Source organism: Oncorhynchus tshawytscha, linkage group LG10 (genome assembly GCF_018296145.1).
Source record: "Oncorhynchus tshawytscha isolate Ot180627B linkage group LG10, Otsh_v2.0, whole genome shotgun sequence".
NCBI classification, from domain to species: domain Eukaryota; kingdom Metazoa; phylum Chordata; class Actinopteri; order Salmoniformes; family Salmonidae; genus Oncorhynchus; species Oncorhynchus tshawytscha.
Genome location: NC_056438.1, coordinates 8166384 through 8183883, shown reverse-complemented (window position 1 = coordinate 8183883; position 17500 = coordinate 8166384). Strand labels below are relative to the sequence as shown.

Sequence of the window (17500 nt, the reverse complement as noted above, 5' to 3'; positions counted from 1 at the left end):
AACTGCAACATTGTGAACCATAGATGATGGGGGTGATTTCTGACTGACAGTGACAGTCATTTAGACGGGAGGAAATTAAAGCAGGTCAAACTTTCTCCAGATCAGCGACTGCAAACAAATGACTTGACTTAAGCAATATTTCTTCAATGATAAAAGCAAGACTGGACAGGCTTCTCAACTTGCATTTCGCTACACTCGCATTAACATCTGCTAACCATGTGTATGTGACAAATAACATTTGATTTGATTTGACCTAAAGGTTAAAGGTTAAAGGTGAAGTTTTATTTTTTTTTTACAACCAAATCTCAATGATATAGACACCTTTTTATAATTATTTACATGTTTAAAAAACAAAAAACATGAAAAAAAGGCTCCAAAAACACCCAAATACATCCTTCTAGAGAAAAGCTCTTAATAAGATGGAATTTTATCATTGTGGATAAAGGTCGGAATCTTAACACCATAAGACCTACCGACAGAGCCGTTTTCTAAAATCTATTTGGTTGCTTTTGGAGCATTTGTTCATGTTCTGTAAAAAAAAAAAGTACTTATCCTTTCAGGTCAAAGTCAAAGAAGACAATGAGATTTCTGGCAATAGGCTTTACATCGGTGGACAAAGGAACAAGGCTATTTTTAATCTAGGTTTCTATCAAGGTGTGGATCAAATAATGGGAATCCTCTGATTTCTTGTAAGTGAGCTGGAGGAAGTTGTCAGAAATCCAACGTTTGATGTCAGCAAACACTTGAGTAAGGTAGCTAAGCTAGTCTTATTGGTAAATAAGGTAGCTAAGCTAGTCTGATTGGTAAATAAGGTAGCTAAGCTAGTCTGATTGGTAAATAAGGTAGCTAAGCTAGTCTTATTGGTAAATAAGGTAGCTAAGCTAGTCTGATTGGTAAATAAGGTAGCTAAGCTAGTCTGATTGGTAAATAAGGTAGCTAAGCTAGTCTGATTGGTAAATAAGGTAGCTAAGCTAGTCTGATTGGTAAATAAGGTAGCTAAACTAGTCTGATTGGTAAATAAGGTAGCTAAGCTAGTCTGATTGGTAAATAAGGTAGCTAAGCTAGTCTGATTGGTAAATAAGGTAGCTAAGCTAGTCTGATTGGTAAATAAGGTAGCTAAGCTAGTCTGACTGGTAAATAAGGTAGCTAAGCTAGTCTGATTGGTAAATAAGGTAGCTAAGCTAGTCTGATTGGTAAATAAGGTAGCTAAGCTAGTCTGACTGGTAAATAAGGTAGCTAAGCTAGTCTGATTGGTAAATAAGGTAGCTAAGCTAGTCTGATTGGTAAATAAGGTAGCTAAGCTAGTCTGATTGGTAAATAAGGTAGCTAAGCTAGTCTGATTGGTAAATAAGGTAGCTAAGCTAGTCTGATTGGTAAATAAGGTAGCTAAGCTAGTCTGATTGGTAAATAAGGTAGCTAAGCTAGTCTGATTGGTAAATAAGGTAGCTAAGCTAGTCTGATTGGTAAATAAGGTAGTTAAGCTAGTCTGATTGGTAAATAAGGTAGCTAAGCTAGTCTGATTGGTAAATAAGGTAGCTAAGCTAGTCTGATTGGTAAATAAGGTAGCTAAGCTAGTCTGATTGGTAAATAAGGTAGCTAAGCTAGTCTGATTGGTAAATAAGGTAGTTAAGCTAGTCTGATTGGTAAATAAGGTAGCTAAGCTAGTCTGATTGGTAAATAAGGTAGCTAAGCTAGTCTGATTGGTAAATAAGGTAGCTAAGCTAGTCTGATTGGTAAATAAGGTAGCTAAGCTAGTCTGACTGGTAAATAGGGTAGCTAAGCTAGTCTGATTGGTCAATAAAGCTGTGTGTTCATCCACAGTGAAACGGAATGTTATGACTGCGGATGATGTCACCTAGGTGTGGATGATGTCACCTAGGGGAAGCATGTACAGAGAAATAAGGAAGGGGCAGGTCAGGGTTTTCAGATGTAATTGATATATTACAGGTTGTGGTAGTTGTGTATGATGTAGTGAGTACCAGATGATACTGAGCCACCTTCTCATCGAGGTACATCTGCCACATAAATATGACCAGAACCAACCGAGGGCAACTCCGGAGATTCCCACCCACCTCTCCAGCCAACAGAGCTTAATAAATGGGCAAATATTGTACAATCCAGGTGTGCAAAGTTCTTAGAGACTTACCCAAATGACTGTTTTATTTTTCATTAGTTTTTAAACAAATGATTTTAAAAAATTCTTCCACTTTCACATTACAGAGTATTTTCTGTAGATTGTTGACAAAAGAAACCTCCACTCTGTTGACCATTTTAACCCCATTCTGTAAAATGACAAAATGATGAGAAGAGTAAAAAGGGTGTGAATACTTTATGAATAGCTCTGGGATTAACTGCTTCAGCAACATTTCTAAATGAACTATGTGACATATGGCCTAGGTTGTTTGTCTCTCTGTCTCTCTCTCTCTCACTCCTTCTCTCTCTCTCTCTCCCTCTCTATCTCCTTCTCTCCTCTCTCTCCTTCCCTCTCTCTCCTTCTCTCCTCTCTCTCTCCTTCCCTCTCTCTCCTTCTCTCCTCGCTCTCTCCTTCTCTCTCTCTCTCTCTCTCCTTCTCTCTCTCCTTCTCTCTCTCTTCTCTCTCTTCTCTCCACTTCTCTCCACTTCTCTCTCTCTCTCTCTCTCTCCTTCCCTCTCTCTCTTCTCTCTCTCTCTCTCTCTCTCCTTCACTCTCTCTCCTTCTCTCCTCTCTCTCTCTCTCTCCTCTCTCCTCTCTCTCTCTCTCTCCTTCCCACTCTCTCCTCTCCTCTCTCTCTCTCTCCTTCTATCCCCTCTCTCTCTCTCTCCTTCCCCCTCTCTCTCTCTCTCTCTCTCTCTCTCTCTCTCTCTCTCTCTCTCTCTCTCTCTCTCCACTCCATCTCCAGGTTGAGATTCCCACCCACTTTTCCTGCCGGTTGAGAAGAATGTTATGATCGATAGCATCAAACGTGATGAAACTGCTGTCACAGCTTGATATATAGCTCCGTCTGTACAGAAATAGCTCTGGGTAGAACTGCTTCAGCGACATTTCTAAATGAATTGCGTGACAGATGGCCTAGGTTGTTCCTTTCTTTCTCTATCTCTCTTTCTCATCATCAATTACATTTCAATTTAAGGGCTTTATTGACATGGGAAACATATGTTAACATTGCCAAAGCAAGTGAAGTAGATCATAAACAAAAGTGAAATAAACAATAAAAATGAACAGTAAATATTACACTCACAGAAGTTTCAAAAGAATAAAGAAATTTTAAATGTCATATTATGTCTATATACAGTGTTGTAATGATGTGCAGATAGTTAAAGTACAAAAGGGAAAATAAATAAACATAAATATAGGTTGTATTTACAATGGTGTTTTTGTTCTTCACTGGTTGCCCTTTTCTTGTGGCAACAGGTTACACATCTTGCTGCTGTGATGGCACACTGTGATATTTCATCCAGCAGATATGGGGTTAATAATCAAAATTGGGTTTGTTTTCAAATTATTTGTGGATGTGTGTAATCTGAGGGAAATATGTGTCTCTAGTATGGTCATACATTTGGCAGGAGGTTCTCTCTCCATTTCTGTTTCTCTATTTGTTTTAAAGGATTACTGCAAGATTTAGAGATTTAGGTCATTTATCTACTTACTGTTAAGGCACGCCTCTGTGAAGAGGGAACGCAACAACCTGCTACAACTCAACTCCCCGTGAAGTGAAAGAGGTATGGGACTGTAGGTGCGAGTAAGGATGACAAAAGGCAGAATTTACCGCTCACAAGGAATTTATTCCTTCACAAGGTAATATGGGGGAAATGGGCTGGACAGAACCAGAGCTAAGAAAATACATCTCAAAGCCCCCTCTCCTACCTTACCTAACCTACCCACCTACCCTCTCCTACCTTACCTGCCTACCCACCTACCCTCTCCTACCTTACCCACCTACCCTCTCCTACCTTACCCACCTACCCTCTCCTACCCTCTCCTACCTTACCTGCCTACCCTCTCCTACCTTACCTGCCTACCCTCTCCTACCTTACCTGCCTACCCTCTCCTACCTTACCTGCCTGCCCACCTACCCTCTCCTACCTTACCTGCCTACCCACCTCCCTCTACCTTACCTGCCTACCCACCTACCCTCTCCTACCTTACCTGCCTACCCTCTCCTACCTTACCTGCCTACCCACCTACCCTCTCCTACCTTACCTGCCTACCCTCTCCTACCTTACCTGCCTACCCTCTCCCTCTCCTTACCTGCCTACCCTCTCCTACCCTCTCCTACCTTACCTGCCTACCCACCTTACCTACCCTCTCCTACCTTACCTGCCTACCCTCCTACCCTCTCCTACCTTACCTGCCTACCCTCTCCTACCTTACCTGCCTACCCACCTTACCTACCCTCTCCTACCTTACCTGCCTACCCACCTTACCTACCCACTCCTACCTTACCTGCCTACCCACCTTACCTACCCTCTCCTACCTTACCTGCCTACCCACCTACCCTCTCCTACCTTACCTGCCTACCCTCTCCTACCTTACCTGCCTACCCACCTACCCTCTCCTACCTTACCTGCCTACCCTCTCCTACCTTACCTGCCTACCCCTACCCTCTCCTACCTTACCTGCCTACCCTCCTCCTACCTTACCTGCCTTACCCTCTCCTACCTTACCTGTCTACCCTCTCCTACCTTACCTGCCTACCCTCCCTACCTTACCTGCCTACCCTCTCCTACCCACCTGCCTACCCTCTCCTACCTTACCTGCCTACCCTCTCCTGCCTTACCTGCCTACCCTCTCCTACCTTACCTGCCTACCCACCTACCCTCTCCTACCTTACCTGCCTACCCTCTCCTACCTTACCTGCCTACCCACCTACCCTCTCCTACCTTACCTGCCTACCCTCTCTACCTTACCTGCCTACCCACCTACCCTCTCCTACCTTACCTGCCTGCCCACCTACCCTCTCCTACCTTACCTGCCTACCCACCTACCCTCTCCTACCTTACCTGCCTACCCACCTACCCTCTCCTACCTTACCTGCCTACCCACCTACCCTCTCCTACCTTACCTGCCTGCCCACCTACCCTCTCCTACCTTACCTGCCTACCCACCTACCCTCTCCTACCTTACCTGCCTACCCACCTACCCTCTCCTACCTTACCTGCCTACCCACCTCCTACCTTACCTGCCTACCCACCTACCCTCTCCTACCTTACCTGCCTACTCTCTCCTACCTTACCTGCCTACCCACCTAACCTACCCTCTCCTACCTTACCTGCCTACCCACCTAACCTACCCTCTCCTACCTTACCTGCCTACCCACCTAACCTACCCTCTCCTACCTTACCTGCCTACCCACCTAACCCTACCCTCTCCTACCTTACCTGCCTACCCACCTAACCTACCCTCTCCTACCTTACCTGCCTACCCACCTAACCTACCCTCTCCTACCTTACCTGCCTACCCACCTAACCTACCCTCTCCTACCTTACCTGCCTACCCACTACTTACCTAACCTACCCTCTCCTACCTTACCTGCCTACCCACTACTTACCTAACCTACCCTCTCCTACCTTACCTGCCTACCCACTACTTACCTAACCTACCCTTTCCTACCTTACCTGCCTACCCACTACTTACCTAACCTACCCTCTCCTACCTTACCTGCCTACCCACTACTTACCTAACCTACCCTCTCCTACCTTACCTGCCTACCCACTACTTATCTAACCTACCCTCTCATACCTTACCTGCCTACCCACCTAACCTACCCTCTCCTACCTTACCTGCCTACCCACCTAACCTACCCTCTCCTACCTTACCTGCCTACCCTCTCCTACCTTACCTGCCTACCCACTACCCACCTAACCTACCCTCTCCTACCTTACCTGCCTACCCACTACTTACCTAACCTACCCTCTCCTACCTTACCTGCCTACCCACCTAACCTACCCTGTCCCTACCTTACCTGCCTACCCACTACTTACCTACCATCTCCTACCTTACCTACCTACCCACCTAACCTACCCTCTCCTACCTTACCTGCCTACCCACCTAACCTACCCTCTCCTACCTTACCTGCCTACCCACCTAACCTACCCTCTCCTACCTTACCTGCCTACCCACCTAACCTACCCTCTTCTACCTTACCTGCCTACCCACCTAACCTACCCTCTCCTACCTTACCTGCCTACCCACCTAACCCACCCTCTCCTACCTTACCTGCCTACCCACTACTTACCTAACCTACCCTCTCCTATCTTACCTGCCTACCCACCTAACCTACCCTCTCCTACCTTACCTGCCTACCCACTACTTACCTAACCTACCCTCTCCTACCTTACCTGCCTGCCTACCCACCTAACCTACCCTCTCCTATCTTACCTGCCTACCCACCTAACCTACCCTCTCCTACCTTACCTGCCTACCCACTACTTACCTAACCTACCCTCTCCTACCTTACCTGCCTACCCACTACTTACCTAACCTACCCTCTCCTACCTTACCTGCCTACCCACTACTTACCTAACCTACCCTCTCCTACCTTACCTGCCTACCCACTACTTACCTAACCTACCCTCTCCTACCTTACCTGCCTACCCACTACTTACCTAACCTACCCTCTCCTACCTTACCTGCCTACCCACCACTTACCTAACCTACCCTCTCCTACCTTACCTGCCTACCCACTACCAACCTAACCTACCCTCTCCTACCTTACCTGCCTACCCACTACTTACCTAACCTACCCTCTCCTACCTTACCTACCTACCCACTACTTACCTAACCTACCCTCTCCTACCTTACCTGCCTACCCACCTTACCTAACCTACCCTCTCCTACCTTACCTGCCTACCCACTACTTACCTAACCTACCCTCTCCTACCTTACCTGCCTACCCACTACTTACCTAACCTACCCTCTCCTACCTTACCTGCCTAACCACTACTTACCTAACCTACCCTACCTTACCTGCCTACCCACTACTTACCTACCCTCTCCTACCTTACCTGCCTACCCACTACTTACCTAACCTAACCTACCCTCTCCTATCTTACCTGCCTACCCACTACTTACCTAATTTAACACCACCTGGTGCCCTAACAAAAATACAGGGTCCGCCCAGGAGATTCTTTGAGATTCTTCAAATAGCCACCCTTTGCCTTGATGACAGCTTTGCACACTTTGGGACTGAGATCCGGGCTCTTCGCAGGCCATGGCAGAACACTGACATTCCTGTCTTGCAGAAAATCACGTACAGAACGAGCAGTATGGCTGGTGGCATTGTCATGCTGGAGGGTCATGTCAGGATGAGCCTGCAGGAATGGTACCACATGGAGGATGTCTTCCCTGTAAGGCACAGCGTTGAGATTGCCTGAAATGACAACAAGCTCAGTCCGATGATGCTGTGACACACCATCCCAGACTATGATGGACCCTCCACCTCCAAATCGATCCGGCTCCAGAGTACAGGCCTCGGTGTAAGGCGCATTCCTTCGACAATAAACGCGAATCCGACCATCACCCCTGGTGAGACAAAACCGCAACTTGTCAGTGAAGAGCACTTTTTGCCAGTCCTGTCTGGTCCAGCGACGGTGGGTTTGTGCCCATAGGCGAAGTTGTTGCCGGTGATGTCTGGTGAGGACCTGCCTTACAACAGGCCTACAAGCCCTCAGTCCATCCTCTCTCAACCTATTTTCGGACAGTCTGAGCACTGATGGAGGGATTGTGCGTTCCTGGTGTAACTCGGGCAGTTGTTGTTACCATTCTGTACCTGTCCCGCAGGTGTGATGTTTGGATGTACCGATCCTGTGCAGGTGTTGTTACATGTGGTCTGCCACTGCGAGGACGATCAGCTGTCCGTCCTGATTCCCTGTAGCGCTGTCTTAGGTGTCTCACAGTACGGACTTTGCAATTTATTGACCTGGCCACATCTGCAGTCCTCATGCCTCCTTGCAGCATGCCTAATGCAGATAAGCAGGGACCCTGGGCATCTTTCTTTTGGTGTTTTCCAGAGTCAGTAGAATGGCCTCTTTAGTGTCCTACGTTTTCATAACTGTGACCTTAATTGCCTACCGTCTGTAAGCTGTTAGTCTTAATGACCGTTCCACAGGTGCATGTTCATTCATTGTTTATGGTTCATTGAACAAGCATGGGAAACCAAAGTTCCAAAGACTGGACCTAACATACAATAGGTTTTGTAGTGATTCCTATCTATGTTGAAGATATAAAACATATTTGTTGGTCTGATGTGTGTAGTTAGGAGCACCCATAAAGAAAATGACTAACATCTGTTAAATCCCAGTGGATTGATGAGGAATTAAAAAAATTATCTGTTTTTATTTAACTAGGCAAGTCAGTTAAGAACAAATTCTTATTTTCAATGATGGCCTAGGAACAGTGGGTTAACTGCCTGTTCAGGGGCAGAACAACAGATTTGTACCTTGTCAGCTCGGGTGTTTGAACTCGCAACCTTCCAGTTACTAGTCCAACGCTCTAACCACTAGGCTACCCTGCCGCCCCAGTTTGAGAGGGACGAGGCAAAAGGAATAGCTGAAAAGTCTGGCTGCACAGACGGTTGGCAAACGTACTGTAAATTGAGAATCGTAAATTGAGAAATCACATCACTAAAAACTAAACAAAAAGAAGAACAAATTGTACTATGAAACAAAGATAAATGATATAATGGATGAAAGTAAAAAGGCAAACTCAGATCGTTCATCACAAAACCCTGTGATATTGCCAACTACTTTAACCTCTACGGGATCGGTGCCCCCCCACCCACATTACCAGATCTATTGTGTTATATTCTTCTACATTCATTTCACATTTCCACAAACTTCAAAGTGTTTCCTTTCAAATGGCATCAAGAATCAGCGTATCCTTGCTTCAGGTCCTGAGCTACAGGCAGTTAGATTTGGGTATGTCATTTTAGGACAATATTTTTTTTTTTTAAAGGGTTTGATCCTTTTAATGATTTTAAAGATTAGCAATAAGATCCGCTTTAGATGACATCCGCATAACAGTTGTTTTGGCGGTGTCGGAGGTGGAACTGAGTCAGAGCTTTCAAATTCTCAAGCGTCTCCTGGCATTACGCGGACCTGGCCATTGTCTGCACGATATCCCATGCTGCCTTGTTTACAAGTTCTAACACTGGAATGTGAGATGTAATCTACAACTCGATTAGGCTGATAGAAATCCTCATTATTTTGATGAGTGCATTATTTCTATACTCTCGTTCTGAACTTCTATTGCGAGTCGTAGAGGTGTGGCATTGTGGCAATGATCAAGAGCAGTGATGTAAAGTACGTAAGTAAAAATACTTTCAAGTACTACCTAAGAAGTTTTTTGGGGGTTATCTGTTACTTTACTATTTATATATTTTTTGACAACTTTTACTTTTACTTTACTACATTCCTAAGGAAAATGATGTACTTTTTTTTTACTCCATACATTTTCCCTGACACCCAAAAGTACTCATAAGATTTTAATGCTTAGCAGGACAGGAAAATGGTCCAATTCACACACTTATCAAGTTTGTAAATGATGTCTGAGTGTTGGATTGAGCCCCGAGTTTTCTGTAAAGAAAATAAAAAAAGTAGCACTTGTGGCCATCTGCTTTACTTAATATAAGGAACTCGAAAATGATTTATACTTGTACTTTTATTTTTTAGCAATTTACATTTACTTTTGATACTTAAGTATATTTAAATCCAAATGCTTTTAGACTTTTAGACTTTTACTCAACTAGTATTTTACTCAGTGGCTCACCACAGTTACACCTCCGACACCACAGTTACACTTCCGACACCTCCAAAAAATAATCTTTGCAGGTGTCGGCTATCACTGGTTAAAGCTTGATCTGATTGAATCTAGGCCTTAGGCATGACAGGCCAATAACAAACATGGTAGTGGACTATATTGCCATTCCTATTTGCCATATCTTCAATCTAAGCCTACAGGAAAGTGTGTGCCCTCAAGCCTGGAGAGAAGCAAAAGTAATTCCACTACCAAAGAATAGCAAAACACCCTTTACTGGTTCAAACAGCGGACCAATCAGCTACAGACCCTTCAGCACGCTTATAGGGAAGGGCATTCAACATGTATGGCACTAACTTAAATGACTGATGATTGGCGGAAATAAATCGATAATCAGAAGATTGTGATGTTTTGTTACGACTACATTGCAGCTTTTGACATTTTTGATCATAGTCTGCTGCTGAAAACACTTACTGTATGTGTTATGGCTTTACATCCTCTGCTACGCTGTGATCGAGAGTTACCTGTCTAACAGAAAACACAGGGTGTTCTTTAATGGATGCCTCTCGAACATAATCCAGGAAGAGTTTGGCATACCTCAAGGCAGCTGTCTCGGCCCCTTTTCTTCTATTTTTACTAATGACCTACCACTAGCACAGAGGTAAAACAGTGTGTTTATATGTATGCTGATGACTCAACATTATACACATCAGCTACCACAGCAATTGAAATCACTAAACCACTTAACAAAAAGCTGCAGTTAGTTTTAGAATTGGTGGCAAGTAAAAAGCTAGTCCAAAATATATGAAAAACTAAAAGCATTGTATTTGGGACAAACCATAAACCTAAATGTTGTTGAGGACACTAAACTGCTGGATTGAGTAACCCTGGATTGTAAACTGACATGGTCAAAACATATTGATGCAACTGTAGCTAAGATGTGGAGAAGTCTCTCCGTGATAAATAGATGCTCTGCTGTCTTGACATCAATCAAATCACAATCAAATTTGATTTGTCTCATGTGCCGAATACAACTTGTGTAGACTTGAAGGACTTTAATGTGAAATGCTTGTTTAAAAAAACTAAATAAAAACAACAAATAAATAGTACCACAATACATTTTTAAAATAGAAACATTTATAAAATAATGTAGCTGCAAGCAGCATGCCGGGGTTCAGCTACGGGCCCACTGTGCCACGTTGAGGATTTTTTTTTGTTTAGACATTGTGCAAGGATGAGTTACTTCTGTAATGTTATCCAAGCTTATATCACAATTCAAAATCATTTGCATGATCAGTTTGATTTTGTTGTACTTTGGACCATTTTCAATGATGTTGACTACTTTAAAAGTGTTCTTCTCCAGAATTCAAGGCACACTTAACCAGCATGACTCCCACAGCATTCTGCAGTGATATGCCATCCCATTTGGTTTGGGCTAAGTGGGTCTATCATTTGTTTTTCCACAGGACAATGACCCAAAACACCTCCAGGCTGTGTAAGTGCTATTTGACCAAGAACTAGAGTGATGGAGTGCTGCATCAGATGACCTGACCTCCACAATCATCCGACCTCAACCCAATTGAGATGATTTGGGATGAGTCGGACCGCAGAGTGAAGGAAAAGCAGCCAAGAAGTGCTCAGCATATATGGGAATTCCATCAAGACTGTTGGAAAAGCATTCCAGGTGAAGCTGGTTGAGGGAATGCTAAGCGTGTGCAAAGCTGTCATCAAGGCAAAGGGTGGCTATTTGAAGAATCTCAAATATAAAATATATTTTGATCTGTTTAACACTTTTTTGGTTACTACATGATTATTTCATAGTTTTGATGTCTTCACTATTATTCTACAATGTAGAAAATAGTAAAAATAAAGAAAAACTCTTGAATGATTGTTGTAAAACGTTGTGTGTCAGAATAATAGTAGAGAGACAGTTGAAGTGGGAAGTTTACATACACCTTAGCCAAATACATGTACACTCAGTTTTTCACCAGTCCTGACATTTAATCCTAGTAAAAATTCCCTGTCTTAGGTCAGTTAGGATCACAACTTTATTTTAAGAATGTGAAATGTCAGAATAATAGTAGAGAGAATTATTTATTTCAGCTTTTATTTCTTTCATCATATTCCCAGTGGGTCAGAAGTTTACATACACTCAATTAGTATTTGGTTGCATTGCCTTTATATTGTTTAACTTGGGTCAAACGTTTTGGATAGCCTTCCACAAGCTTCCCACAATACGTTGGGTGAATTTTGGCCCATTCCTCCTGACAGAGCTGGTGTAACTGAGTCAGGTTTGTAGGCCTCCTTGCTCGCACATGCTTTTTCAGTTTTGCCCACAAATTGTCTATGGGATTGAGGTCAGGGCTTTGTGACGGCCTCTCCAATATCTTGACTTTGTTGTCCTTAAACCATTTTGCCACAACTTAGGAAGTATGCTTGGGGTCATTGTCCATTTGGAAGACCCATTTGCGACCAAGCTTTAACTTCCTGACTGATGTCTTGAGATGTTGCTTCAATATATCCACATAATTTTCCCACCTCATGATGCCATCTATTTTTTTAAGTGCACCAGTCCCTCCTGCAGCAAAGCACCCCCACAACATGATGCTGCCACCCCGTACTTCAGGGTTTGGATGGTGTTCTTCGGCTTGCAAGAAACCTCCTTTCTCCAAACATAACGATGGTCATTATGGCCAAACAGTTCTATTTTTGTTTCATCAGACCAGAGGACATTTCTCCAAAAAGTATGATCTTTGTCCCCATGTGCAGTTGCAAACCGTAGTCTGGCTTTTTTATGGCGGTTTTGGAGCAGTTGCTTCTTCCTTGCTGAGTGGCCTTTCAGTTTACGTCGATATAGGACTCGTTTTACTGTGGATATAGATACTTTTGTACCTGTTTCCTCCAGCATCTTCACAAGGTCTTTTGCTGATGTTCTGGGATTGATTTGCACTTTTCGCACCAAAGTACATTCATCTCTAGGAGACAGAACGCGTCTCCTTCCTGAGTGGTATGACGGCTGCATGGTCCCATGGTGTTTATACTTGCGTAGTATTGTTTGTACAGATGAACGTGATACCTTCAGATGTTTGGAAATTGCTGCCAAGGATGAACCAAACCTGTGGTGGTCTACAATTTTTTTTCTGAGGTCTTGGCTGATTTCTTTTGATTTTCCCATGATGTCAAGCAAAGAGGCACTGAATTTGAAGGTAGGCCTTGAAATACATCCACAGGTACACCTCCAATTGACTCTCATGATGTCAATTATCCTATCAGAAGCTTCTAAAGCCGTGACATAATTTTCTGGAATTTTCCAAGCTGTTTAAAGGCACAGCCAACTTAGTGTATGTAAACTTCTGACCCACTGGAATTGTGATACAGTGAATTATAAGTGAAATAATCTGTCTGTAAACAATTGTTGGATAAATTACTTGTGTCATGCATAAAGTAGATGTCCTAACCCATTTGCCAAATCTATAGTTTGTTAACAAGAAATTTGTGGAGTGGTTGAGAAATTAGTTTTAATGACTCCAACCTAAGTGCATGTAAACTTCTGACTTCAACTGTATATACAGGGAGTACCAGTACCAAATTAATGTGGAGCTATGTGCAAGGAGTACTGTGATAGAAAACGTACATACTTACTTGATTTGTTGGATATTTAACAATGATTTACAAACAGTAAGATATTTCTGTCCTGCTAATGCTGAGTTTTATGGTTTCCACTCTAGCTTCCTGCAGCTAGTCTGGGTGTCGTAGACATGGGTTTTACAAGAGATAGCTTGATGCTGACAATTGATTGACGTCTCGGTGATAAAAACAAAAAACAGCCACATTCCAGTCTATCATTAGTTGTGCATGTGAGACATATGTCTCCAGTCTAACTGGGCTTGCATTCTGTAGATGAGATTGTGTGTGTGTCCGAGATAGAGACAGCCTGAAGGGATAGAACAAACATTTCAGCCTCTGGGAAACTTAGCCTGGAGGATTAGAAGACTGTTGAGCTGACTGGTTTCATTATTGCAATAATTAATCAATATTAAATAAAGATGATTGTTTAAATAAATGGCCAAGTCTCTCTCAGTTCTGAATTTCCATAACAGTACAAGTGCCAGATCAATGTGGAGCTGTATACAGGAAGTACCAGATCAATTATTTATTTTTATTTAACCTTTATTTAACCAGGAAGGGCTCATCGAGATTAAAATCTCTTTTTCAAGAGCGCCCTGGCCAAGATAGGCAGCACCAAGTCATTACAAAAAAATTACAGACAGACAACATGAAAAACTACAAGTAATCCAGTAAAAACCATTTGAATTCACAATAGTATAAAACAGCAAATTAAAAACATTGACAGGTCAGGGAAAATGCCTCAAAATCCTTCATCAGTGATTTAAAAACACCAATCGGGACAAGTTCTTCCAGTTTAAAAGTATTTTGTAAGGCGTTCCAAGACGATGGCGCAGAGGACATAAAAGCCCTTTTACCAAATTCAGTTTGGACATTTGGAACAGTTAGCAGGATAAAGTCCAGCGAACGAAGAGACGACCCACCACATTTCTGAACAATAAAAATGCCCAAATAAAAAGGTAGTAATCCCAAAATGGCTTTGTAAATAAAGTATACCAGTGACTGAGCCTACGAGTGACTAGAGAAGGCCAGCCAACCCTGGTATACAAAGTGCAGTGGTGCGTAAGGGTTTTTCAGTTTAAAATAAATCTCAAAGTGCCATGGTAAAGAGTGTCAATTGATCTCAAACACTGAGCGGAAGCATTCATATATAAAATATCCCCATAGTCTAGTAAAGGCATAAATGTAGCTGATACTAGCCTCCTTCTGGCTTCAAAAGAAAAACAGGCCTTATTCCTAAAATAAAATCCCAATTTCAGCTTCAATTTTTTTGTAAGTTGTTGAAAATGCAATTTAAAAGAGAGGCCGTCATCAATTAAAATTCCAAGATATTTATATGAGGTTACAATCTCAATCTCCTTGCCCTGACAGGTAGTAATAGGTGAAAGGTTCAGAGGTCTATTTCTTGCTTTAGAAAACACCATTAGTTTAGTTTTGTCAGTATTGAGGATAAGCTTCAATTGACACAAGGTATGTTGAACAGTATAAAAAGCAGTTTGCATGTTCTGGAAAGCTTTTGCTAGAGATGAGGCATAACAGTAAATAACAGTATCATCAGCATAAAAACGAAGTTGTGCATTTTGGACATTTTTTGTCTAAATCATTTATATAAATAGTGAATAAGAGAGGACCAAGTACAGAGCCTTGGGGCACTCCAGCTCAATGTGGAGCTTTGTACAGGAAGTACCAGTACCAGATCAATGTGGAGCTATGTACAGGAAGTACCAGATCAATGTGGAGATATATACAGGAAGTACCAGTGCCAGATCAATGTGGAGCTGTATACAGGAAGTACCAGATCAATTTGGAGCTATATACAGGAAGTACCAGATCAATGTGGAGATATATACAGGAAGTACCAGTACCAGATCAATGTGGAGCTATATACAGGTAGTACCAGTACCAGATCAATGTGGAGCTATATACAGGTAGTACCAGTACCAGATCAATGTGGAGATATATACAGGAAGTACCAGTACCAGATCAATGTGGAGCTATATACAGGGAGTACCAGTACCAGATCACTGTAGAGATATATACAGGAAGTACCAGATCAATGTTAAGCTGTATACTATTTTACATGTCTGGAAATGACCTATTATCAACGTTCAGAAAATACATATTTTCAGTGTCGGAAATGGGATCAATATTAACTATACAGGGCCTTATGAAAGACTAAATTGTAAATGAAATATTTCTGACTCTAGACTTTTTCCACATTTTGTTGTGTAAAAGACTGAATTTAAAATAGATAAGATTGAGATTCTGTGTCATTGGCCTACACACTCGATAATGACTAAGTATATATTTTTTTTAATTCATAAAAAATGTAAAGCTGCAATGTCTTTAGTCGATAAGTTAAGTAAGATAAGATAACACACACACACACACACACACACACACACACACACACACACACACACACACACACACACACACACACACACACACACACACACACACACACACTACATAAAATTTAACCTTTTTTAACTAGGCAAGTCAGTTAAGAACAAATTATTATTTACAATGACACCCGACCGGGGAACAGTGGGTTAACTGCCTTGTTCAGGGGGAGAACAATAGATTTTTACCTTGTCAGCTCGGGGGATTTGCCCTAGCAACCTATCAGTTACAGGCCCAACGCTCTAACCACTAGGCTACCTGCCTCTAACCACTAGGCTACCTGCCTCTAACCACTAGACTACCTGCCTCTAACCACTAGACTACCTGCCTCTAACCACTAGACTACCTGCCTCTAACCACTAGACTACCTGCCTCTAACCACTAGGCCACCTGCCTCTAACCACTAGGCTATCTGCCTCTAACCACTAGGCTACCTGCCTCTAACCACTAGGCTACCTGCCTCTAACCACTAGGCTACCTGCCTCTAACCACTAGGCTACCTGCCTCTAACCACTAGGCTATCTGCCTCTAACCACTAGACTACCTGCCTCTAAAAACTAGGCTACCTGCCTCTAACCACTAGGCTACCTGCCTCTAACCACTAGGCTACCTGCCTCTAACCACTAGGCTACCTGCCTCCTCTAACCACTAGACTCCTGCCTCCTCTAACCACTAGGCTACCTGCCTGTAACCACTAGACTACCTGCCTCCTCTAACCACTAGACTACCTGCCTCCTCTAACCACTAGACTACCTGCCTCTAACAACTGGACTACCTGCCTCCTCTAACCACTGGACTACCTGCCTCTAACCACTGGCTACCTGCCTCTAACCACTGGACTACCTGCCTCTAACCACTGGACTACCTGCCTCCTCTAACCACTAGACTACCTGCCTCTAACAACTAGACTACCTGCCTCCTCTAACCACTGGACTACCTGCCTCTAACCACTGGCTACCTGCCTCTAACCACTAGACTACCTGCCTCTAACCACTGGACTACCTGCCTCCTCTAACCACTAGACTACCTGCCTCCTCTAACCACTAGGCTCCTGCCTCCTCTAACCACTAGACTACCTGCCTCCTCTAACCACTAGACTACCTGCCTCTAACCACTAGGCTACCTGCCTCTAACCACTAGGCTACCTGCCTCTAACCACGAGGCTACCTCCCTCTAACCACTAGGCTACTCTGCCTCTAACCACTAGGCTACCTGCCTCTAACCACTAGGCTACCTGCCTCTAACCACGAGGCTACCTCCCTCTAACCACTAGGCTACTCTGACTCTAACCACTAGGCTACCTGCCTCTAACCACTAGGCTACCTGCCTCTAACCACTAGGCTACCTGTCTCTAACCACTAGGCTACCTGCCTCTAACCACTAGGCTACCTGCCTCTAACCACTAGCCTACCTGCCTCTAACCACTAGGCTACCTGCCTCTAACCACTAGGCTACCTGCCTCTAACCACTAGGCTATCTGCCTCTATCCAATAGACTACCTGCCTCTAAAAACTAGGCTACCTGCCTCTAACCACAAGGCTACCTGCCTCTAACCACTAGGCTACCTGCCTCTAACCACTAGGCTACCTGCCTCCTCTAACCACTAGGCTACCTGCCTCTAACCACTAGACGACCTGCCTCCTCTAACCACTAGACTACCTGCCTCCTCTAACCACTAGACTACCTGCCTCTAACAACTAGACTACCTGCCTCCTCTAACCACTAGACTACCTG

At 43.4% G+C, this 17500-nt stretch overlaps 1 protein-coding gene across 1 annotated transcript in view; it reads right to left on the bottom strand.

The window, feature by feature from the left end:
- Positions 1–17500, bottom strand: part of LOC112259691 (gastrula zinc finger protein XlCGF57.1) — a 1127091-nt gene that overhangs the window by 275218 nt on the left and 834373 nt on the right. The window lies entirely within an intron of this gene.